Raw genomic sequence first — 25,453 nt, 5'->3', positions numbered from 1 at the left:
TATTGTTTTGGACCAACATTACATCTGCACCCCAACCAGCACAGCCATAGTAACCATCATTTTACTCTGTTCATCTTGAAGTTCACCTTTTTCAGATTCTTCATGTGAGTAAGTTGTAGCAGTCAATGATTCATTGTGTCTGCCTTACAGCACTTAATGTAAACTCCTGCATGTTCATCCATGCTTTTCTGTTTTCTTTAAATCAACAAGAATTCATTTGGAGAGGATGTGAGGTGAAACAGAAGAGTGTGTATTCATTTCATGATTACTTAAATGGGTACATTTTCATTAAACACAGAGAAAAGGCATATGCAAAAGCAAGCCTTTCTGGGTTACATTCTTCAGTTTCTAAAGTTGGATTTTTTAAAGAATTTTTTTAAGATATAGATTAACACAATACCTTCATTCCATTCATTTATTTATTTATCTGCATAATGCTGAGGATCAAACCCAGGGCCTCACACATACTAGTAGAGTGCTCTACCACTGAGCCACAGCTACAGCCCCTGGATCTTAATATACTAATTGCTGATTGCTTTTTTGGTGCATATTGATTGTATACAACAGTAGATTTCACTCTGATATATTATACTTGAATACATCATAATTTGATCAGTTTCACTCCCCATAACACTCTTTCCTTTCCCTACCCTGGTCCTCTTCCTCTTCCCTAGTGATCTCACTTCTACATTCATTCTGTCCTTCCCACAATCCCCACAGCTTCCACATATAAACAGGATACTTGTCTTTCTGAGTCTGGCTTATTTAACTTAATGTGATTATCTATAGTTCCATCCATTTTCCTTCAAATTACATAATTTTGTTTTTCTTCATGACTGAATATTGCTCCTTGTGCAAATATAGTACATTTTCTTTATTCATCTGTGACAACTAGGATGATTACATAACTTGGATATTGTGAATTGTGCCATGTTGTACATGGATATGCTAGTATCTTTATAGTATGCTAACTTTAATTCTTGCCATTAAAATACTGAAAAGTGATTTAGCAGGATCATATAGTAGTTTAATTTTTTGTTTTTTGAGGAACCTCTGTACTCATTTCCATAGTGACTGTACTAATATATATTCCCAGCAGAAGTGTGTAATAGTTCCTTTTACCCTGCATCCTCTCCAGCAGTAATTATTTGTTTTGTGATGATTGGCATTCCAACTGGGGTGAAATGGAAATTCAATGTAGTTTTGTTTTGTATTTCCCTAATGATTAAAGATTATGAATACTTTTTGTAATTGATGGACATTTGTACTTTTTTATTTTTTAAAAATGGTTGTATTAGTGCATTGTAGTTATACATGATATTGGGGTTCATTTTGACATACTATATATATGTATGTATTATTTGCTCCATTTCAAGTCCCTAGTACTTCTCTTTCCTTCCTACTCTCCCTGTTCTTCCTCCTCTACTCTATTGGAATGTTTATTGATTTTTTTAAAATAGGTACTTTATAGATATTTGACTTAATAAAGGTGAAATTCACTGTGGTATATTCATATATGTACATGACATTATTTGGTCAGTTTCATTCTGCAGTTCCTTCTTTTTTCCTGTTCCTCCTCTCTCCCACTTAAAGCAATTAGTTGGATGACTACAGTCTCTTTGTATACTAAACACATCTAGTAAGGAAATGCTTTTCTTATTGACATTGCTAACCTAACTTTCTTGGTGGTAATTTGACATTTTCTTTGCTTTGAAACAATTTGGTGTTGAAATTATCCATTTCTTAAGGCTATGTGAAATTTCTTTGTAAATTAAACTGTTTGGACTGTGTCATTTTGAGGGGAAGTATCTCTTTGACATTTTTCTCTGTATTTCTTCTATGGTAATTGGTGTCTTTGAATTTTCTGCTTTCTGGAGTGGGTGTGTATAAATTATATTGTCATGGAGATATCCATTTCATCAGGTTTTATTTGTATAAAGTTGGGGGAAGTAGTTTCTTATGATTCTTTTAGCTTCTTTTCTCTGGTTATTTCTTGTTTTGCATATTGACATTTTCTCCCTTTTTAGGCCTCAGATTTGTTGCAGTATTTTCCTGTTTTATTTTTTTACCCAAAAAAGAAATCTGAGACTTACTTATTAGTTTTATTATTTTTCTTTTTCCCCCTAAGTCTCAATTTCTGTTTTTACCCACATCAATATTTTTTGTTTTCTTCAAGTTTAATTTAGTGAAATTCTCTTAATTTTGGATGTTAATGGATTTATTTTCCTTGTTGTTTAATAGGTATGTGTTTAAGGTTGTGAATTGTAGTCTTAGAACCTTTTTAGCCATATAAAATATGATACATAGTGTTTGCATTATATTTATTATTGCATAGATATTTTAGAATTTCTGTTTTCCTTACAGTTATTTGGGTCTTAAAATTTTCAGATGCTAGGAGCTTCTTAACTACAGATTTTCTTAGTGACTTTTCTTTAATTGCATTGTGTTTAGAAACTGTAGTAGCCTATAATCCTAGAATTTACTTTATCTTTCACTTCAAATGAGACCACATTTTTTTCCCTTCCTTAAGGCCAATTTCTTAAAGAGAAGGTTTATTTTATGATTTTACCTAACTGTTAAATATATATCAATTAAATCTATTTTATTATGTCAACCTATGTATGTTTTTAGTATTTTTATCTACTTTTTTTAATCCCTTTGTGATTCATGCTTTGAGAGGGTTGGATAATAATCTATGTAGGCTTCTAGAATTTGGGATTCTGTCTCATTCTTCAAGTCTCGGAAGTTTTCTCGTATTATTTCATTGAATAGATTGCTCATTCCTTTGGTTTGAAACTCTATCCCTTCCTGTATCCCAATGACTCTTAAATTTGGTCTCTTGATGTTATCCCATATTTCTTGGATGTTCTGCTCATGGTTTCTTAACAGTCTTGCTGAGCTGTCTATGTTCTTTTCAAGTTGAAATACTTTATCTTCATTGTCTGATGTTCTATCTTCTAAGTGTTCTACTCTGCTGGTAGTATTCTCAATTGAGTTTTTAAGTTGGTTTATTGCTTCCTGCATTTCTAGGATTTCTGTTTGTTTGTTTTTTATAACCTCTATCTCCCTGTATAGTTGATCTTTTGCTTCTTGGATTTGTTTATGTAATTCATTGTTGAAGTGATCTTTCATTGTCTGATTTTGCTGTCTGATGTCTTCCTTGAGACTCCAGATCATCTGAAGCATGTATATCCTGAATTCTTTATCTGACATTCCATCTGCTGCAGCTATTACCTCTTCTAACGTTGAGTTGACCTGCATTGCTTGTGGTCCTTTCTTTCCTTGTCTCTTCATACTGTTCGCGTTCCTTTCTACTTGGTGAAACTGTTGTGCTATTGAATTTTCCCCCTATATATTTATATTGGTCTTGTATAGTTGCAAAGTCTCCCTCGCAGGCGCGGGCGGCGGCTCTGCCCCTCCTCCAATTGGGGCAATGTGCCTACCACGCCGGCAGGCCGCTGGGCCTGCTCTGCCGGTCGGTAGCAGGTCCGCCTACCTTGCAGGCGCGGGCGGCGGCTCTGTCCCTCTGCGGGCCGCTAGGCTTGTTCTGTTGGTGGTCGCAGTTCTGCCTACTTTGCAGGCGCAGGCAGCGGCACTGCCCCTCTGCAGGCCTCTGGGGCTGTTCTGCCAGTGGGTCGCAGGTCCGCCTACCTTGCAGGTGCGGGGGGGGGGGCGGCTCTACCCTTCCGCAAGCCGCTGGGCCTGTTCTGTCTGTCAGTTGCAGGTCTGCCTACTTTGCAGGCGCGTGGGTCAGCTCTGCCCCTCCGTGGAATTCTTGGTCTGTTCTGCCGGTGGGTCACAGGCACGTCTACCTTGCAGGGGGGGAGGAGTCGGCTCTGCCCCTCAGCAGGCCGCTGCGCCTGTTCTGCTGGTGGGATGCAGGCCCGCCTACCTTGCAGGCGTGGTTGGCAGCTCTGCCCCTCTGTGGGCCACTGGGCCTTTTCGGTTGGTGGTCACAGTTCCGCCTACCTTGCAGGCACGGGGGGAGGGGGCGGCTCTGCCTCTCAGCAGGCCGCTGCGCCTGTTCTGTGGGTGGTCACCGTTCCATCTACCTTGCAGGTGGGAGGGGAGGGGGCGGCTCTCTGTGTTCATATGTTTTTGAACATTGTCTGCCTTTACAATGAGTGAGTTTGGTTGGGTTTAAAAATCTCATCTATATTTTCTTCTTCGACGATTTCATGAACATTCCTCCATCCAGAAGAATAACTGGAAGGCAGTGGTGTCCACTGAATCCTGTTTTTGAATGTTGCTTTAGACAAATGCAAAAGAGACTGATTTCTGTTCTGCCCTATAAGTTACTAGAATTTTTTGCCTTGCTGTTCAAAGAGTTCTAGTAACTTTCATAGGACATTTCCTACTCTTGACAGTTTATCTGGGGAACTGTGTGACCTTTCAGTTGGTCTTTTATTGAAAAATTTTTCTTTTGTTTTATCCTATATATATATTTTTCTTCCAATGTTTTGATTTTCTTTTGTGATTCTAGAGATGTGCACTTAGATCCTCTTTACTTGGTTTTAGATTTCTCAGTTTATGTCTAGAGGTTCTTAAATTTGAAATAGTTTTTCTTTTTGCTTCAATTTCTATCTTATTTCTTATATCTATGCACCTCAGTTGGGATTTCTCTGTAGAATCTGGTGTATAGTGAATAATCTTTTACACTCTGCTTGCTGACGTTTCATTTTGTCTTTTGTCTTCTATTTTAGCCATGTGGAACTCCTAATTGAGCCTTTTGCAGTATCTTTTTAGGATGTGCCAGGTTTCCTTGGCCTCTGCATTTATATTATTGTCTTCCTATAAGGCACCCTATGATTTTTAGAGTGAGATTTAAGGGGACAGGAGAGAGCTGGGGTCTTCCTGTCTTGACCTCTCTGCCTGCCTTCTCCTCCTGCAGGTCTCTCTCACATCCTGCCTCTCATACAGGTTCTCTGGACCTGTCCTTGCCATCATTTCTCACATGTACAGGTTCTGGCTGCTATTCACATATATTTTTAAGCAATCTAATCCCAATAACTTTCTAGTTTCTAAAAGTTCTTTTAATTTATGGTCTACTCAGATTATCTTTTTTTTTTATCCCAGCCCCCAAGTAAAAGGTCTTCTCTTTTAACAACACAATTATTTCTTGTCCTCCTCCTCATCCTTACTTTTTTCTTCATGGTAATTTAAATTTGGGAGGAAACATGAGGAAAAACAGGCACTTACTTTGCTTGTTCTTTTGATCTAATCTCTCTGAAATTTCTGATAACTTTTCTAAAGAATAGCTGTAAAGCAATTTTGAAGACTGAGTAGGCAAAATGTTTATATTTTTCTGTCTTCTCTGTTTATTATTTGTATTTTTTGGAATCTCATACTATTCCGAAAACAAACTAATGACTTTTGTATATATTTGACCAGTTGATCCTGATTTTTTCCCCTGCCTAACATTTCTGAAAGTTTTCCTTCCTGATCTGGTAATTTCCATTTCTCAGACCTTTCTATGTGTTGCTGACCATTCTTGTTTCTATTCAGCATTCCTAGAAAAATCATGAATATCTTCTGCACTGAAATAAAATTCATCCCTAATCAAGTATTTCTGCCCTCCAGGGCGAAGTCAAGATCTTCAGCATGAGAGAGAGTGAGCCTGCATATCTTACCCCTTCCTCCATGTTTTGCCAGGCTCCTCTTTGTACATAGGTTTTCTTTATTTCTAACCTGGAATCACTTTTAGTCCTGAATCCTTTGTCCATTTGGGACACTTGTCTGTTATCTCATGATAAAGTGAAGTTCTTTCCTTTTTAAGGTTCTAGAACTTTATTTATGGTCAGTTATAGAACTTAACACATTGTCATAAGTATTTTTTAAGTATCCACCTGTCCTCTTCTAGGCAGTATCTATCCTGCCTAGTAGTTCCTTGAAAGGCAGGGGAACAACTTCCAGTATAGATCTGGTAGGCACATGTTAAAACACTTGAATGAACTGCAGGTTGGTGATATGTATCATTCCTGTGACTTAAATGTTATTCAGTAATTTCTCTGAAAGAAGAAATTTTTACTGTAAATTGTTTAAATTGTTGAGACCTTCTAGACATTCCCTATCAAAGAGATACCATTAGAGGTTAAGGGGAGAATGGACTAGTAATGGATAAGATAAAGCTTGTCAAGTACATGCCACATCTTTAGGGAAATAAAGTGTCTTAGTAGAGTGATAGGAGCTGATAGAACTAGGGATTCTGAGTTTATGTCTAATGATTTAGGCTATATGTTAATTGCCACAACAATCTATTTTAAGGCTTTCTCTGAAATTGGTGTTCTTAGGATAGTACTTGATTTAGTGTTCATTCTAGTGACCACGCAATGTACTATGTCAGGTGGCAAAAGAATATTCATTGTTCCTGGAAAGAAGACCATATGCTTTTGTTAAGAATAAATCATAAAGCTAACAATTGTTAAGATGAGAAAGGAAGCTTTTCCACTGTGTAACTGGAGTGACTAGTTTCTCTCCACATTGATTGTACATGAATATAATACCTACTGTGTACAGAGGGCCCTCTGCTAGGTGTTCTTGGAGAAGCAAAGGAAACAAGAGCCTGGGTTCCACCATGAAGGATTATGTTCTTCTAGGGAAAAAAAAAAAACAAGGGACTAAGAAAAGATTTATAAGTTATCAAAGCACAATGAATGAGTAAGTACAAGTCAAAACATGAGAAACAGAAAAGTTTAAGTCTGAAAAACAATACAAAAAAGTACAAAACAAGGAATGATATAATTTAGATAGAAGACTGACTCTTGATGGCATGAATTTTTATCTGGTTATTGGAAGGAGAGGATGAATCTGGTAGCTGCCTCAAATGGGTAATATAATAATACACTGCACAGGGATAGAAGAAAAGACAGAGAAAGTTGTGTTTTGTGTAAAGCAGAAGATTGGTTGGCTAAAAAAGTATCTGTAGGACTTGGTAATCAAAAAAGCATTCTTTTGCCTTATATTTTTTTAATATAAAGCTACTAAATCAACAGTTTAAATGGTAAAGAAGTTAGACATACCACATTCAAAAGTTCAAATATGATGTATGATAAGGAGTAAAACAATAACACAGAAAAAAATCAGAGATGGTTTGAATCTGTTACATGATACCTACTCTGCAGGCTTATTAAAATACTATAAAATAGCATATATGTAGCACGTAGCTCTTCATGGACCTGCGTTTGTTGTTTTTCCCTCCCTCTAGATACCTTTTAGCTCTCAGATTGCAATGGAAAGGAGAGACTCTTGAATGATGCATGAAAAATGAAAATTTCAAAAGAGGTGTGACTTGAGCCATAAAAGATTTGTGGGGGTTAGTGAAGTAATGGACATCATTCCAAACAGATGGGGATATAGGTGTGTTTGGAGGAACTTTAAGAAGCTTTTGTTGAACTCAAATGGATGAAGAGACTTGAAAGATGGGCTTGGAACCAGAGATTGGCTGGCGGAATGTTCCTTTTCTGCTGAGATCCCTCCTGGAACCCTATTTTGCTAATCGTTTACCTATCACTGTGTGTCAGATCCTGTGCTAAATAGGAGTTAGAAGTTGAGTAACTTTGAATTTCTCATAGCAAATAGCAGAGTGCTTAGTACAAAATAAGGTCCTCAATACATATTTGTTTAGCACATTAATGGAACAAATTCATAGGGCTGAATGAATATGGCTTTTCATGCCAGAGTTGTTTCTAAGTATGTGGACAATATGAGACTGAATATTGTGGAGGGGTAGATTGGAGTGTCTTGGAGAGATGGGAATGTGACCCTGGCTTATTGGCTTATGGACTTCATGGATGTAGGCAGCTTCTTTTGCTGTACATGCTGAGCTCTGACACCATTTCTTAGCTGTTTTGTCTTTTGGTCTTAGTTTCATTATTTGTTAAATAAATCGCCAGTGTCTTCCTCATAGCTGTGAGGGTAAAATGGAAAACAGCTCAGCACCTGGCATATCCTAGATACTCACATACATGTTAGTAATAATTACAACAATGGCTATTTTGTTTTTATTGATTAAAATATTGATATCCATTTGAGTGACAAAATGTATTCTCAATCTACCCAAATATTGAGCAAAACTCAAAATAATGTATAGTGCTAGTATACAATACTTTGTAGTTGACTCAGTTGTAGGAAAAAAACCCTCTTATTATGTCAAAATTTCATTTTTGGAGACAAAAGATCTATCTAAAGGACTCTTTAATCTAACTCTGTACTAAGAGTTCGAGCATTTTTTTTCAGCACCTGCTTAGTCTATTATACTAACTTGATTTCCTTGATCTTCATAGCAATTCTGAAATTTTATCCTAATTTTGGAGCTGAAGAAATTAAGGCTCAGGTGACAAGGCTAGTTTGTGACAAAGTTATTTATAATTAATAATGCTAAAAAGGAGAGACTGAGATTTAATTTTGAATTAGTGTCAAAAATAACTTGGAAGCAAGATAAAGAACAATCTGTCAGTATGAACACCTGAAAAGGATTACTGAAAAATGAGACTGCACCCGTTTTAACCCTGCTGCCATCCCCTTAGTCTTGCAGTGTGCACAAGCACAAGTGTATGTGTCAGTTTCATCTTTCAAAGAGTTGCGTTTTTGTTAACATAGTGTTATAAAATACCAAATGTTGTTCTTCAGGTTTTTTTTTCCAAAAATTTAGAAACAGCAGTTTTCTTTCAGTTGCTGCAAAGAGAGGACCTCTCACTCTTCAGAATTTAGTTGTCTGTCAGATGTTTTTTAAAGCCCTTAGAGAGCAGGTATATTGCACTGTAATGAATATGGGGCCTGTGTGCTGTTTTGACACGAAGGATTCATTTTAGCATTTAGCAGGTCCTAAAGTATGGCATAAAACAGCATTTCTTGGGCTGGGGATGTGGCTCAAGCGGTAGCATGATCACCTGGCGTGCGTGTGGCCCTCACCTGACGTGAGTGCAGCCGGGTTCAATCCTCAGCACCACATACAAACTAAGATGTTGTGCCACCAAAAACTAAAATAAATAAATAAATATTAAAACTCTCTCTCTCTTAAAAAAAAAAAAGAAAAGAAACAGCATTTCTAACTTCTCAATCATCCAGACTTCAAACCTTGGAGTCAGCTTCAAGACCTTCCCTCTGTATGCACATCAAGTTCTGCATATTCTTTCTCCCTAACCTATTTTTCAAAAAAATGTAATTTCTGTCTTGAAGGCTGCCTGGATCTACTCTAATATGTAATTGTGTCTTCCTTGTGCACCTCTGCTGGTTGGCATTTGATTACTATCAATCTCAACCTGCAAGCGTGTGAATTTTTAATTTAAAAGTAATATTTCACCATGAAAAAAAACAGCCATATCTCACTCAACAGTATGTTCTTACTATCTAACATAGTGTGGCAGAGAGTGGGTTCATTGCTTGATGATTTAGTGAAATAAATGACTTTGATTATGTGGAACCCAAATAAGATGTTTGAGACTAGAGAAACTTTTTGTAATATTCAGTCCTAAATTAAGAAATAATAAAGAAAAAAATCAAACATTATAATAAATATTCTGGTAATTATATAGTTACTGTGGGCTTCATTATTATTGGCTGACAGACCAATCTTTTACTTCCCAAGTGGTGATCTTCATCCTTGTATGAGTAGACTTTTATTTATTTATTTATTTTTTGGGTAATTTTCCTTAAAAGGCCATGATAACTCTAATGGAATAAGGATTATATTAACATCCCCCAAAGAGGCTTTACATGACTATTCATATTAACTGCACCCCACAGAACCATCATGCTGAGGAATAAACTGAAATGCTAAGTAGGATACCAGGAGTTGTTCTGTCTCTTTCCTCTAAGAAATGTGAGCTCATTATGCATATAAAACACACTGAAGCATAAAGCAGTAAAGTGAACCCTGCCTAGTTCACTCTGGGTAACAAAATGGAAAGTTTCTGTCTGGGTTGCCCAGAATCTTCCTTTTTCCCTTGTTACTACAACAATCACGCTATTCTCTAGAACTTGCAGGGAGTGCCTGTCCTGCTGAAGCCTGGAACCCTTCATGGGGTCTGGCTTGAGAAGCACTGAGTAGGTTCAGTAAAGCTTGTCAAGGTGTCTGTGCAGAAGGGATGTTACAATAGTAAAAGCACAGCTTAATTTTAACATGGCAATATTTTATTTAGACTTTATTGAAAATTGTCTTGTATTGATCAATATTTTAATTATAAACTTCCTTTAACCCCCATAGTAGGATAAAAATTTTAGTGTAATGAAAAAATGGTTATTAAAGGTTTAAGATACCAGTGAACAGTGACTTTTTAATTTTTTTGAACACTGGCTATTTTTAAGTGCTTTTAATGGAATGAAACATGTTAAATTACACAGATCTCTGCTTTTTAAAAACACATGCTAAAGATTTATTATACTTTAATGATACATTTAAATAAAATTATCAAATTAATAACTTTATTATTTAGTTTGTTAAGATAATATTGAATAGGTAATATTTAATAGGGGTGACATCCAGGATGCTGAAATGTCCATAATATAAAAGTTTTAGCTACCTAAGACATGACATGTATCAATATATATTACAATTTTTCTATTATAACATCTAAATTAACACTTTGTACCAGTTCTAACTTCAGGATTATTTATTGTGCCTCATGTAATATGTTCCAGTTGATCCATTCATTAATTTTGTGAATAGCATAACTAAATTTATCTCATTTACATATTTATACACTTTAAAGAGACCAATGTAAACAATTTCTTATCCGCCATATGTTGAAATGCTTTAGTGAAAACATAACTGCCTAGTCAACAAAGATGGCATTGAATTGCACTGTTTTGGAAAAAAAAGAAAACATTAAGTGAACTAGATGCCTGTTAATCTGGTTCTTTAAATATCATAAACAAAAGTATCAGATGTGTTTGCAAGGACAAAGGCAGAGTTTTCCTGGCTTTGATTGGTTGCTGCCCTGCCCTGTCCCGCAGTGATCCTTAATTGGCTTTGGGTAGATTGGAATCACATAAGCAGGGTGAAATTTATTACTTCCCTGGTTGATTTTTGCACTGAGCCTTGAGATTCTCAAGGAGTAACCGTTAAAGATTTCTTTCTTTTTGCCCATGATCTGCGAGAGAGGCTTGTTCTGGGAAGAGCAGGCAGGAGTTTGAGTGCAAGAAGAATCACTCTGCCTGCAATAAGGCCAATTGTTCTGCAGAAAAGGGTACGTGATTTCTTCTCACTTTTTTTCTTTAATTTTTCCTGCTGTTTTTTTCCTCTTTTACTGTGTGTTTATTAATATGTCAGACATTTAGGTATCCTTAAGAGACAGACTGAGATTCATTGGGGGTATTGGCATTTAAAGAACATACGATTGGAATTGAACTGGGCAAAAAAATGCTGTGACAAAGCATCGCTATTGTAAAAATACCTCTATGTGAAAGCATAGGTCTCAATTTAAGGTCGTTGTAACTTAGAGACTATACTGAAGCTATTCTTTTCTCTGTTTTCTACTGTAACTTCAGGCCTTTTAATCTTTAATAGGAAGTCTGCTGCTAACTATTATTTCTTATATTTGTTCACTTTTCTTTGTCACAGTATAATCCATAATGCACCCATCTTCATTGTTTAATGGATTATATACTTGTTTTCCTGTTTAAACATGTGGTACCAGTTTATTATCAAGTTTCTACCCATTTCTATTGAGTTTCTTTCTGTTTGCTTAAGAAAAACTTTCCATTAAATTTGTTAATTATTAATGCAATTGATTCCATCTATGAAAATATTTATTAGTTTTTGTAAAGATCACTGTCATGTATTACTTGTAGTATTACATTTTATAAGGCGAAATATGCACGGCATAATGTAGCCACATTAAACTGCTCTTGTAAATACACCAAGCAAAATGGATTGCACTAAACTCTGGAAGAATTCAATCTGCTGCATTGAAGGAGAAAGCACTAGAAAAGGAAAGCACATTTTAGGCAGTATGCTTTCTGAATGGTTTTGGTGACACTAGAAACTGTTATGTTTATTTCTGTACTTGACTTCCACCAGTTAACTGTTTAACTATTAAGAGCATTCCATTAAGTCAAAGGTCATGTTTCAATTTATTTTGAGACAGGAGCAATCAAACATTTAGGTGCTTTGTTTTTCAAGTGTCTCTTTTTTATTGCTCTTAATTTTTAGGTTTTCAGATTATTTTCTTATCAGTTGACTATTTACTTCCTAAGGACATTTGACTTCATGTTGAAATAGCTATCTGGTAATTTTTCCAACATGTGTTCTCTGTCTTTCTTGATGTCTTTCTCTCATATTAAGTAAATTTAGTTGAAAATATTTTGCTTTGAGGTTGACTGGTTATGTTGAATTGGATATAGCTGTGCATTAGTAATGACAATATAGGCCATCTGCCTAGGAATGTAAAAAGTTATGTTAGCATATATCAGATGTGTGTTTTTATGTTTGAGTTTTGTTATCCAGCTAGTTTTGAAATTTAGATTGAGCAAGAAAGTGCTATCATGTGACTTGTTTTTGATGATATGTTGGTATGAGGGAAAGCATACCCTGTGAACTCGCCATTTACTAGCTGTGTGACCTTGGGCAAATCACTTAAACTCTTGGACTCTTCACATTCTTACTTGTGCGAAAATCACTGAGGAGTTTTAGTAAATGATCTTTTTCAGTGATATTTGTGTCTATAATTCTGTGAATCAGGTAATAATACATTTTGTATTTTCATGGTCATAGTAAATATTTAAATAATTTCTTTTGTGGCTTTGTTTTTTTAAAAATGCCATCATTTTTGGGGACTTTGAGCAATTAGTCTAGGAGAAATTGTTATGAGTAAACATTGGTTGAAAAAAAGCTTCTGGTCTTTTGTAAAGAGAAAAATGTAATTACTTTGGAAAGACGTGATTATCATTGATGTTAGATCTGAGCGGTCAATGGGCACATCATTATGATTTCTCTTTGTTTTCTTAATAATAAATTTCTTGTCAGGTTTCCATTAGAATAATTACATAAGTCAAAATTCCCTAAGCCCAACTCCAATTTGTTTCTCTTTGGTGAGTATACCATGAACTATTTATATAATTTAATGCATCTTTATTTGTTTAAAGTGCTTAGGCTGCTTCTTTCTCTTGACATTTTAACCCTCACATGATCCATCTGACTATTCTTTTTTCCCTGAATATCTTTATATCTTTTATTTTAGGAATTGTATATTTTTCTGACTAAAATGCTGGTCCACAATGACTACAATTATTGTTTCTTTCATGATAGGAAATTATTTCACAATTATAATTAACTTGTCATTTTCTGTATGTATGATTTAAAATGAGCTCACAAATAAATGCAAGCATTCCTCAGAGTATTTGGGTGGCTATGTATTGTCTTCTGTGCTTTTCTCACAGATTTGGCAAAAAGATCGCTCATCCTGAATGAGTGTCTCTTGCAAGGTAATTTGCCAATCACAATCCTAATGATTTGAAAGGTCAAAAATATTTTTGAAATTGCTCAAAAGCAGTTGGGAGCAATTTTCTTATCAGCCCTTGTGTCTGATCAAAATGGCCATAAGATTCTCTTGGGAGTAGTGGGGAAGGTGAATTTTAAACATGGTACTTAACATGGTATGATTCTTCTTTGTGGCAGAGCAAGTTTGATCTTTAAGGAATAGAGTATTTTGGAAGACTCTGTCAAGTAAATTGGGAATGATTTTTTACTTCATCCAATTCTGTTAGGATCTGATTTGTTGGATTCTAGTGAATCAGAGTTTTAGTGAAGAAGGTTTCATTATATCCCTGACCAAAACGCTCTGAATGAATCTTTTACTCCATAGCATTTTTCTGAGATGACTGCTAGGTTCTAGCTTTTTTTTTTTCTTCATTTTTTTTAAATAAGAAGACTAAGTCTCTTGAGTGTTGAGTGACTTATGCAAGGTCACCAAGAAGGTCAATGGCAAAGCTAGAAATAGAATCTGGGTTTTGTGACTTCCAATGTGTTTCTCTTAGATACATGTTACCTCCTGAAATTAATGTTAATGAAATTGCCTTAGGGTGTATATAATTACCAACTTCAAGTCTGGAATTAGCTTAGGCAAATCCTTTCATCTTCCTCTGCACCTCCACCAACTCCCATATGTTCCAGAAAACATTTTATGTAGAAAGCTATTGTGTGCAAGTGTGTGTGTGTGTGTGTGTGTGTGTGTGTGTGTGTGTGTTTGAGAGAAAAAGAGGGGTAGAAGAGCAAAATAGATCAGGAAAGACAATTTGTGCCTGGAACTCCAGATTGGCATATACCATCAAGAAAACATTTTAAGATCCCAGAGTTAACTCCAGCACTGTAAAGCTTAAACTAAACACATTATTACATTTATATTCTTTTGTAGAACAAAGGCCAGATGTCCATGTCTTGATTCCATGGGTAGACATGTTCCATGCCTCTATTAGATTAGCATTATTTTGAAAATTTTTTGCAAGCGTATTTACATTCTTTATCCAAATTACATTTACACAAGATTGTCATAAGCACACAGAAATCTTCAGAAATCTAAGAGAAAAAAGCCAAATCTTTTATAATATATATTTTCTTAATATTTAAGTCCTTTTGAAAATCATATAGTATAATGCAGTGTCATTTATAAGATATAATTCCCCATTCATACAAGGATAATACTTTACAACTATCTTCTTCAAATGATCAGAGTCAATGCTATAATTTTCCAAAAATCATTTTGAAGAGGAAATAATACAGATTATAGTGTCACTGTTTATCCCAGAAACTTTTAAGTAGGTACAAAATCTGTGCAAACCCGCTTAGTGCATACTCTGGGGGCCTGGATGCCCCTAACCCTGCCCAGCTTTATGGGTTGCTTCCACTTCACCCAGTTTTCCACCTTGCACTTCAAGACACTTAGCATTTGTGTCTCTACTTCTACTCCCAGGGCTGTGCTCTGTGACTTACAACTACTCCAGGCTCCTGTTTGCTTTTCCTAATGCTGCTATTGAACTGCTATTATCTATGTCCCATCTCAGGCTCTGATCTTATCCTAAAGCCTTCTAAGACTCTTTTCATATTTTTCTTCCCAGTGTTTTAATTCAGAGTCAATGGACATGTCATTTGTCAATTTAGCAACTACCTCCCTCGGACACCAATTGTTAATATTACCTTTTATAATATTTGAATCATATTTGCTGTCTCTGATGTGTATTTTATGTTTCTTGTCTTTTCACATTTGGCTTTCAGTCTTCCTGTATCTTTTTTAATTTCATATTCCTTGCAATATGTTTTTCAAAACTTTTTAAAATTAGATTTTGCTATTTTTAAGGGAGCAGAGCTCTAAATAGAGTACTCTGTCAGTTATAGGCAGAATTTAATTTCATTTAACCAGAAGAGTGAAAGGACAGTAGATTAAATAAGGAAGATATTTATTTTTCTTTCACTTTATAAGAAGGATCAGGCCAAAGCTGAGGTAGCACTTTTACAGTGTCCTTAGGCAACCAGGTTCATTTTTGCTTTTATTGTTTCTTTCCTAGTCTAGGTCCTTTTACCTTTTATATATAGAGAGATGCATATCTCCAGCCACCCTGTGCACAGTCTTTGCACAGACAGTGGGAAGGAACAAGGGTAGGCTGGCTAGTTTTATTCCATGTAAGTGTTTCTCTGGAATAACCAGGAGCTTCTACTTACAGGTGGGATTGTGTCATCCAGGGAACTCTGGTATGAAGGGAAGTTAGGAAATGCAGGTCTGAGTCCAGGAGATGGCTCTCTTCAGCAGAATCAAGATTTAATAGGATGGAAAAGGAAAGGGAGGCTGTTGTGGGCAACTAGCAATCTCTACTACAAGTGCCTTGGAAGTCTTGTTTCTTTGATTTTAACATTATGATGCCCAATATAGGATATGATTATGCTTTTGAAAAAACGCACTCCATGAACTTGTAGGGGAACACTGGTGTGGTCAGGGGGAAAAGCAGATTTCCTGGGAGGAGGAGGTAATGGAAGTTCACTGGTTGAATTTAGATGGTGTGCTTGCCTGGTAGATGGTGGTGAAAGGTAGTGAGTATCATTAATGCTCTTCCTACAGAGTTCACATTCTTTTCAAACCTTGATTTCTTTCCTTTCCTGGGGTCACTTAGTTGAGAATTTACCCAGGAAGATTGCCACTCAGTACTGTTTTGTTCTTCACAAAATGTTTTCTTTGCTGAGAAATGAGTTTAAGGAAGGGGGCCTTAGTGGAGATTGTGTGGTTGTGAGTTAGAAACCCTCAGTTTGAGCTCAGCTCCATCACTAATCTGCAGTGTGACTTTGAGTGCACTCTTTTAAATCTTCCTGAGAATCAGTTTCTCTATCTTCAGAATATTGATGCATCCTCAAAGAATCCTTGAGGGGATGAAACAAAAATATGCAACTGTACTTGAGCAAAAAATGTGAATTCCTCTTTTCCTTCCACCTATGCAATGTCATGTTTGTTTTTTTTTTAAATTTCAGATCTTATAGATCTCCCTATTACTAGAATTTAAATTCTCTGTACTTCATACTTCAAAAGTAGATATCCAGAAGTTTTCTTGTAGCAAATGAATATAACAAAAAAGTGGTTGTTTTTCATTTGATGCCACCAGAGAGAAAGAAAGTATAGTTTTCAAATGCTCATCCCCACTGCTCCCTTTCTTTAACTTGAGAAGGACTCTAATTTGAATTTTTGAAATTCAATCCAATTAATATGTGCTGAGGGAGGACTTTTTGTTTTTTTAAATCAACATGTTTTGTTTTTTTTAAATAAAAATCTTGGGGAGTACTAGTCAGGGAATTTTAGGTTGTTTATTTGGAGGAGGGAAAAATGTACCTGGCATGAAGACTTGGTTCAGCAGATAAGAGGAGGCACTAGAAGGTTAGCTTTTTAACAGTGGGGGCTGTATCACCTTTGATCATCACCGGACCCAAGTGTCTAGCACTGAGAAGGCACAGAATTGGTATTTACTGGTTCATCATCCCTAATTGGAAAATCCCAAATCCAAATTCTCCAAAATTTGAAATGATTTGAGAAAATGTGATACTGAATGTGGAAAATTCTACTCCTGAATTTGTGTGATGGGTCACAGTCAAAACACAGTGCATTAAAAATATTATAGAAAATCACTTTCAGACTATGTGTATATGTGAATCACAAATTAATTTTGTGTTTAGACATGGGTCCCATCTCCAAGATATTTCCTCATGTATATACAGATACTCCAAAATAAAAAGAAATCCTAATTCTGAAACATTTCTGTACCTCAGATTTTGGATAAGGCATACTCAACTGGTTATAACCATTAGTTGAATAAAAACAGTTTTGGTAAAAATAAGTTTGGGCTTTTGTGATACTGACCTGATGTTGGCATGTGCTTTGAGACATCTCTCTCCATGTTGCTTTTCCTTCATTTTTCCCTGAATATCATCCCTGAGGTAGAAAGCCTCCCACTCTGGACTTTCCATCACCTTTATCCAGCTCTAGCTTGCTGCTGTGGGCAATTTGGTCCACTCACTGGGCTCCACACAGACCAATAAAAATAACAACATCTACAGTCTGTTCAGGACTGATTGTACATTCTCTTTCATCCTCATAAGCACCATACAAGGTTTGTGGCCAAACCCATTTTGGATGAGGAAAAGTGGCTTGGAGAAGTTGAATGTCTTCCCTGAGCTCCCATTAATAAGTGGCAGAGGCAAGACTGGGATCCAGGCCTCTGGCTCACCAGCACAGGAGGCACCTCTCAGAGCAGACACATATGCCCCCTCTCCACAGCATGCCTGTGATGCCTCTTCTTCTACCTGTACCCTACTCATGGGGCATGCCTCACTTCTCCTGCAGTCTGCCTTTTGCTCTCCTATTTACTTTTCCTTACTGTGCCCTCAGTCTTGCCTCAAAGACATTATGACTGAATGGACATATCAGTGTCTTAGAACAAAATGTGTCTCTAAGTGGTCTCTTGGAACTTATTCCTAACTGCCTTATTGTTTTCAAGAGTTTATCATGATAATCCCTAACACTGGATGCTATCAATTTTCCAGTGTGTTTCCCACTTTGCCCTATGAGGAATCTAAGACTCATAGCTGATAATAAACCTGTGGTCTAGGATCTGATTACAGAGTGGACTCCAGAGGCTCCTAGCCACTGTGGGCACCTGGACTGGACTCCATGAAAATAGGCACTGGGTCTCATATTATTTTGTAAACTATAATGCCCATGTTTGGCAGCCAAGGCAGATTAAAAACAGCTGGGCTGATGAATGGTCTCAGACTGTTGCTTGGGGAAGTCTGTGGGGCTGGCTCTCCTGGCCATGTCCCAGTACCCTAAGCCAAATCTTAAAAATAAGAATCTCTTTTTGGCAGAAGAAAGAAGTAAGACTTTTGGTAATTTCAGAAACTAAACTCCCTGAAAAGATAAATATTTCTGCCCCTGTACAGTAGTAAAAATGCTTACTCTTAACACAGTTCCAATAGAGAATTCAAAAATTGTTTTGGCAAAAACTGCATTGTCAGAAAGTGATTATCACCTCCTCATTACTCATACATGATATACCCTCCTGCATATTTGTTCATACACATTCAAGTGTATTTGAGAAAATATTAGGACTATTATTTTGTATTTTCTAAAATAAAATCAGCTTATGTAGTTCTTTCAAGATTTGAAGAAAAAAAGTTAGACATTACCATTCTAAATTCCAGGAGAACCTCAAGTTTGAGTCCTGGTAATGAGTCCTGGTGAGGACACACAAGCACAAATGCACACGAACAGATGTTAATGTGTATGTATCTATAAACAAAACAACATTAATATGTGTGTATGTTACATATATCAAAATATATGGAAATCATTTATCTTAAAAAGTCAACTAGTTAAGAATTTAAAAAATATATTTCAACTTTGTTATAAACATAATTATATCAAACAGGAACTCCATAACCTTAACAATTTTATGATTGGAAATTTCAAAACAAGGCATTTTCATTCTTTATTTGCACCAACTGAGAATAAAATCTCCTTCTGCTGGTTGTTTCAGTATTTGCAATTTTTCTGGCAAGATGGTGAAAAAAAGTGAAAAAAAAAAAAAAGAAAAACAGCTTTTATTTTTAACATTCCAAAAAGTAAGTACTTAGGGACATATATGTATATTTAAATTCTAGTGCTTAGTTAGCTAATACTTTTACTCAAGATGCTGTGTAGAAGCAGCAGCTTAAAGCAGCATAAAAATTGCTGAGCTGGGCTGGGGATATAGCTCAGTTGGTAGAGTGCTTGCCTCACATGCACAAGGCCCTGGGTTTGATTCCAAGGCCAGGTTCCATGGCTGCCCTTACAGGGTCTATCTAGCTGGAGGTTCCTGGGCAAAGTGGATCCTCTCCAGCCTCAGCTTCTTTATATGATATAATGAGAGGATTTCAGTGTATGTTCTGCAAGAAGCCCTGTGCTATCACAACATGGTGGTGTTGCATACTATAATAAATTTAGAAAGTAATATCCTCAAGTGTTCCAAACAGACTGAACTTAAATTACAAAAAGCATCATTATTTTACAGTCTTAAATTACAAAAAAAAAAAATCATTATTTTACAGTCTTCTGATTAAAGTATAACACACAGTTGATAGTGTGTTATATCCAAATTTCAGAGAGGTTAAATGTGAAAAAAAATGTTTTTTAAAAGATCAATGAAAAAAAGATAGTTTCTGAAAGTGCTACCATTGATGCCAGACTGCTCAATAATTGCAATAGTCTGATGTATCTTGAACGATTTTAAATAGTTATGTTTTCCTCTTCTCTGGTGTAAACACTTTTCCCTCCACCCTCCCAACTTGTTCTTCTTTCTCACTGTGTGAACCTGTTTTTAACTTTTTCCCTTAGACATATCTTATGGTTATTCTGGGAATAAACTACTGCTTAAAAGCTGAAATGAGATACTGTAATAACATTGCATCAAATATAAGCATGACCAGTGGTTTTCTGTTTTAAATATGAATAAGCATTAGCACTTGTGAGATATATATATTTTTTTTTGTTTTGGGGTTGTTTTTTGTTGTTGTTGTTGTTTTTTGATTTATTTCAATTAGTCAGCATTGGCCTCTCAGCAGGAATTGCCTAAGTTGTGAAAACACTGACAGTTCAGAGAACACTCCTTGATGAAGTCACTGGGAACATTTGTGATTTGACACCCTCTTTATTTCTCTATTATTCATATTGAATTTATATCCTTAAAAATAATATGTGTGTGTGTGGGTGTGTTATCACAGGATAATTTTTAACTCAGCTTTTAATATTTGCTTTTTTAATAATGAAATTGGATCACTATCTTTTGCCTTTAAAAATACTTTTAGTTGTAAATGGACACAATACCTTTATTTGATTTATTTATTCTTTATATGGTACTGAGGATGGAACCCAGCACCTCATATGTGTTAGGCAAGTGCTCTACACTAAGCTACAGCCCCAGGCTCCCCCCACCCTACGCACTTTTTTGGGGTGGTTATTGTTGCATAACAGAGCAAACTGAAAGGGCTTCCAGTTATTCTGTAAAATTGAACCCCCATTTGAGTTAGGGTTTCTCTACCCCTTTTAGGAGACAACCTTGAGGGAGGAGCCCTCACCAGGGATCTGGCCTGAGATAGGAGATCAGAAAAGGTAGACCAGGGAGAACGAGTTGAGTGGTGTGGCAGGGCTTTAAGGAAGTATTCTGAGCCTCTCCTTGCTTGAAGGCTGTTTTTCTTCTCTTGGTTGGAAGCCTAGATGTGTCATGATTCTGCAGTGTCACTGACCCAAGTTATCAGGTGCGGCAATACTAATCCCTTTCCATGCCAAGTTTAGGGGATTTCTAGTAGTGAGGCTACACTGGATTCTTCAGCCTGATGTCTGGATGGGAAAATTAGAGTACATTATAAAACTCCATCATTGCATTTGGAATTCATATCCAGAACTCTTAGACACTGTCCTCGGATTCCCAGTAATATGGGCCTCTAGTTCTGAATCAGTGTATCTCTTTATTGAGGCATGCCTTGTATTTTTCATATTGAAATGTAGTAACATGCAAATGAATATGAGGCCACTGTTTTTACCGAGGTGTTGAGAGAATTATCCATCTGGTGATTTAATAACAGGTTCAGGGAAAAGAAGAATAAGCCCCAGTTAGTGGGAGCTAGATGGACCTGCCTAACTAAACCCTGAGCTGCTTGCCTCTGCTTTTAGTTGTGAGAAGAGAAGGAAGCAGTTCAATCTGATTAACCCAGTGTAGTGTAGACTTTCTATTGCTTGTAGCTGAGCCCTTTCCTAAATGATTAAGTCAACATAAGGTTGTTTATCCTTATTCTCTTTCCACTTTGTAATCATATTCATGTAAAACCATTATTTTAAAACTTAATTCTCCCTTGCCAACTGTTTTTAAAATGTACCCTATAGTTTGCTTGTCTTAAAATGATCCCTTTCTGTGGTGGCCCCTTCACCAGTTTGTGCTGATGGAAGCCAATGTGCCCAGCCCTGGGTGAAGGCCCTTTCCATAGGGCTGCTGGCTCTGTGCCTCACCTCCTCACCTGTTCTTGGTAACACAATCCTTCCCCTGTCAGCAAGGTAGGCTGTTAACTCTTCTTGTCAAAATTGGTTTTCCTTCTTCCTTGATATTTTTGCTCATGATATTTGCCACCCTCAGATGTTTCCCTACCTTCTTCTCTAATTATCACAGGATCCAAGTCTTTTTAAGATATAAGTCACCTAATTCAGCTTTATTTGCAAATTTTATGAACATGCCTTTGTTTTCTTGTTAGTCAACATGTATCTTTTCTTCCCTAGCAGTTTCCAAATTTCTTGAGGTTTCAAAGCTGCTATTTTAGGAACCTTAGTATTATCTCACCCAGGGTTATACATGATGATTTCATTCCACACTGGAGCAATATTTTGATTTCCAGTGTGTGTGGCATGTTGTGCTAAATGCTGGGAATATCATAGGAAGTAACATTACCAGATTCCTGGTGTATTGCAACAGTCTGAAGAGCAAGAGTTATGTATGGTGATTACATAGTTGTACATGTGTGGACATGGAGGGGGCTGAATCCACACTTGGAGGGTCATTGAAAGTTCTCCCACAGATATAATGGTTTGTTTGAGGTCTGAGGGAGGAGAATAAATAGAAGGCAAGGACACAATGTTTTAGGCAGAAGTAGTTGCATGCTCAAGGGCCTTATGTTGGAAAGGAGCATAGGTCTTTCAGAAAACAGAAAAAAAGTGTGGTTGGAGTGAGAGAATAAGGAAGAAATTGTAGGGACTAAAGTTGAAGGGTAGGTTAAGGCTATGGACCTGCTGTGTCAATCAATTCCTATAATCATGATACTGGTCATAGTATTTATTTTGAATCAGCTACTTACACAGGTATTGTTAATGCTCATGTAAAATGTGTTGTTGAATATCTTCCTTGAAAGGGGGAATTTAAGACTTTTCTTGCTACCTGATTTCTCTAAACTATGTACTCTTTTGCTCTTAGTAAATATTTGACAGCTTGCAAAATAATACAGAATGGCAAAAAGAAAGCAACAGCTTTTCTTGAGCTATTAGGGTCTTCTGGAACAGTCTTTGTTTCTAAAATATAACATTTAAAAAACACTGTTAGAGATTTGGAATAAGTAATAATGAATATGTTACTTCCCATTCCCTTTGAGGGAACACACTGAATTGCTTAATTCAAAATATCTAAGAATGTCTCCTCTTATCTTACAACACTGCATTCCTTATTTAAAAAGATATAAAAATCCAGGGCTACTCTGATCTCATTATAAAAATATTTCACATGCTTTAGGTACATTACCTATCTATTAAAAACAATAATAAAACAATCTTGAAACATTAGAATCCTACTTTAGTTGGATGATAAACTTTTAAAGAATAATAGAAATAAGCTGCGCTTTGGAGCCTTGTGCATGGAAAGTTTCTTTGGGACTTGTTTTTTATTTTAAAATTCCTATTAATTGTGTGTTAATAGTACATATCATTAATAGATATAAGAAATAATTAACAAAATTATGTTTTTGCATAACAATATATACTTTTCAATATGATATCATCATATTTAATTGGTTTAAATTTTTTTAAACTAAATATTAATTAGTTATATTAAGTTAACTTAAAATTAAATTTTAATTTTCCTAAAATGGAAACTTTGATACAGAAGATAACCAGTGATAATTATGACCCAAATATCTTTTTTCTTCACTTTGCTCTTTTTTTCTTTTCCTTCATTTCATCATATGGATTCTTGCTCATTTTTTTTTTCATGGTTACTCTGTGCTTGTTTATTTATTTATTTTTTTCCTGCTGAACAACAATGGGTTCCTCTTCTCTGTACTATCCTCTGAAGAAACAAGGATAAGTGGGGGAAACCTATGGAGTATTAATTACTTTCCAGTCGTGGCAGGTCTGAAGCCCCCTTGCTGAGTTCACTGCAAATATTCCAGAATGGACCCAGATTGACAGGAGCTGCCTATCCCATTTCATCACATTCCTTGGGGTCATCAGGGAGGAGAAGAAAGGCTGATTGCTTAGTCTTTAATCAGCTTTTCCTTACAGCTTTCCAAACAATTCATTCTTGGAGTCAAAATTTCAGAAGATTGTTTATTACAGAGAGATACTGAATATGCTCTGGGAGCACATCTATGCTTATGGAATTGACTTTCAATTTCTCTATCTTTTGCTTATTTTTAAATATTTTTTTAAAGAAATGGCCTATGGCTTACACTGTAAACATTTTATCTTTTTAACCTAGAGACCTTAGGGCCTTCAGACTTTTCCCTGAACATTATAATTTTTTGTTTTCTCACTGAATAGTAATATTGTTGTCTTCTTCTTAAAAAAATAGGTTCATTTTTGATTATTTTCCTCCATTTACTTTTTATGGAGGGCAGTCCAGTGGAGGAGTTGGTATGTAAAGTGGATAAAGACACCTCGATAGGACATGTGCCCAAACACAGGTGGGCTTCACCCACATTCCAGCACATCCCTTCAGGGGTTCCTGGGGCTATTGAATTTTCACTGCTACCTTCCACACGCTCCTAGAGAAAGTTTTTTTTTAATATTTATTTTTAAGTTTTAGGTGGACACAATATCTTTATTTTACATTTATGTGGTGCTGAGGATCGAACCCAGTGCCTCATGCATGCATGCTAGCTGAGCACTCTACCACTGAGCCACAACTCCAGCCCCTAGAGCAAGTTTTGAAGTTGTAAACTCCTCTGCAGGTCAAGATTGTCATGATTGCAAGCAAAACAGTGGCACCAAAGAGTTCCCAACTTAGTGTACACTCATGGCTTCTTTGGGAGCCCTATCTACATGCTGGTGGGATGAAATAAACAGATGTTATCTGAGCTGTACTTCCCTTATTAGTCACTCTTCTCCATCAATGAAACAAGGGTCATTCTAGTTATTATTTTGGGCCCAGGAAAATTTTCTTCCTGTTGGCATGCAATTTCAAACAATCTTATAAATAAAATGTTATGAGTAATACTCTCATAGTTTTTATTTTTTTCCCCACTTTATAAAGCAAACTGGATGTTTGGACCACTGAACTGGAAATAAATAACATCCGTTTATTAAATAGCATGATTATATATACAATATCTTTTTCTCTGTCAGTATGTGGAGGAAAGAGTATATTGATATTTCTTTCTAAGGATTCTTAAGAAAATGCCTTTGGTTTTTACAGAAACATGAAAGTTAGCATTAGTACATATTAGTCAGATAGCGTTTCTGATGAGTTGACTTTTTTCCTGAAACAGGAAGATTGAGCATACTTTCTGCAATAGGAACACACAACTCTTCTAGAGACATAAGGCTTAGATTGATATTTCCTTTTTAATGTATTTAAGGGAGAAATGGATATAAATTAAATAGTTTTTAACAGTGGTACTGCACTGGTAGTGAAAAAAGCCTTCATAATCACTGAATGGATCTCAGAGATGACAGGATTTACTCCTGTTCAATATTAACCTAGGTATAATTATACCATTAATAGACAAGTGTGTATTTTGGATAAATATCAGCATTAAATAGGATTTTAAAAAATAAGGGTTTGAAATGGAGTTCAAACAAAAGTCTTAAGTTTTTCTCTCAGTAGATTTTATTTATTTTAAAAATGAATATGTGTGCTTATGCCAGAAGTTTAAGTTGGCCTACACCCTCTAAATTTGTGTCTTTCAATTCTCAGCAATTTATTTTTTTTTCATATTCGCAGTAACATAGTCTGAACAAACAATGGCATTTCCCGATTGGTTAGTTAAATTTCTCACTTTCCCCAATTTTACCTCCTGCTCTGTTCTTTCCCTCTTTTCTATTCTGGCTGAGGCTTCAGAATGCCCTAGTTTTACATTTTGTTAGCCTCTTTAAAGTAGAAGACAGAACATGTAAAATAAGAGGCATGCTTCTATGATCACAGGTGATGAGTGTTTCCTGCAAGAAAATACATGGGAATAGTGAGGAGGTGAAGG

General features: G+C 36.0%; 1 pseudogene; it reads left to right on the top strand.

Annotated features, from left to right (window-relative positions):
* The window catches only part of LOC107161037, a 62,805-nt pseudogene that overhangs the window by 2,631 nt on the left and 34,721 nt on the right, over window positions 1–25,453 (top strand).

The sequence above is a fragment of the Marmota marmota genome, unplaced genomic scaffold, assembly GCF_001458135.2.
Source record: "Marmota marmota marmota unplaced genomic scaffold, marMar, whole genome shotgun sequence".
NCBI classification, from domain to species: Eukaryota; Metazoa; Chordata; class Mammalia; order Rodentia; family Sciuridae; genus Marmota; species Marmota marmota.
This window is presented reverse-complemented; position numbering and strand designations above follow the sequence as displayed.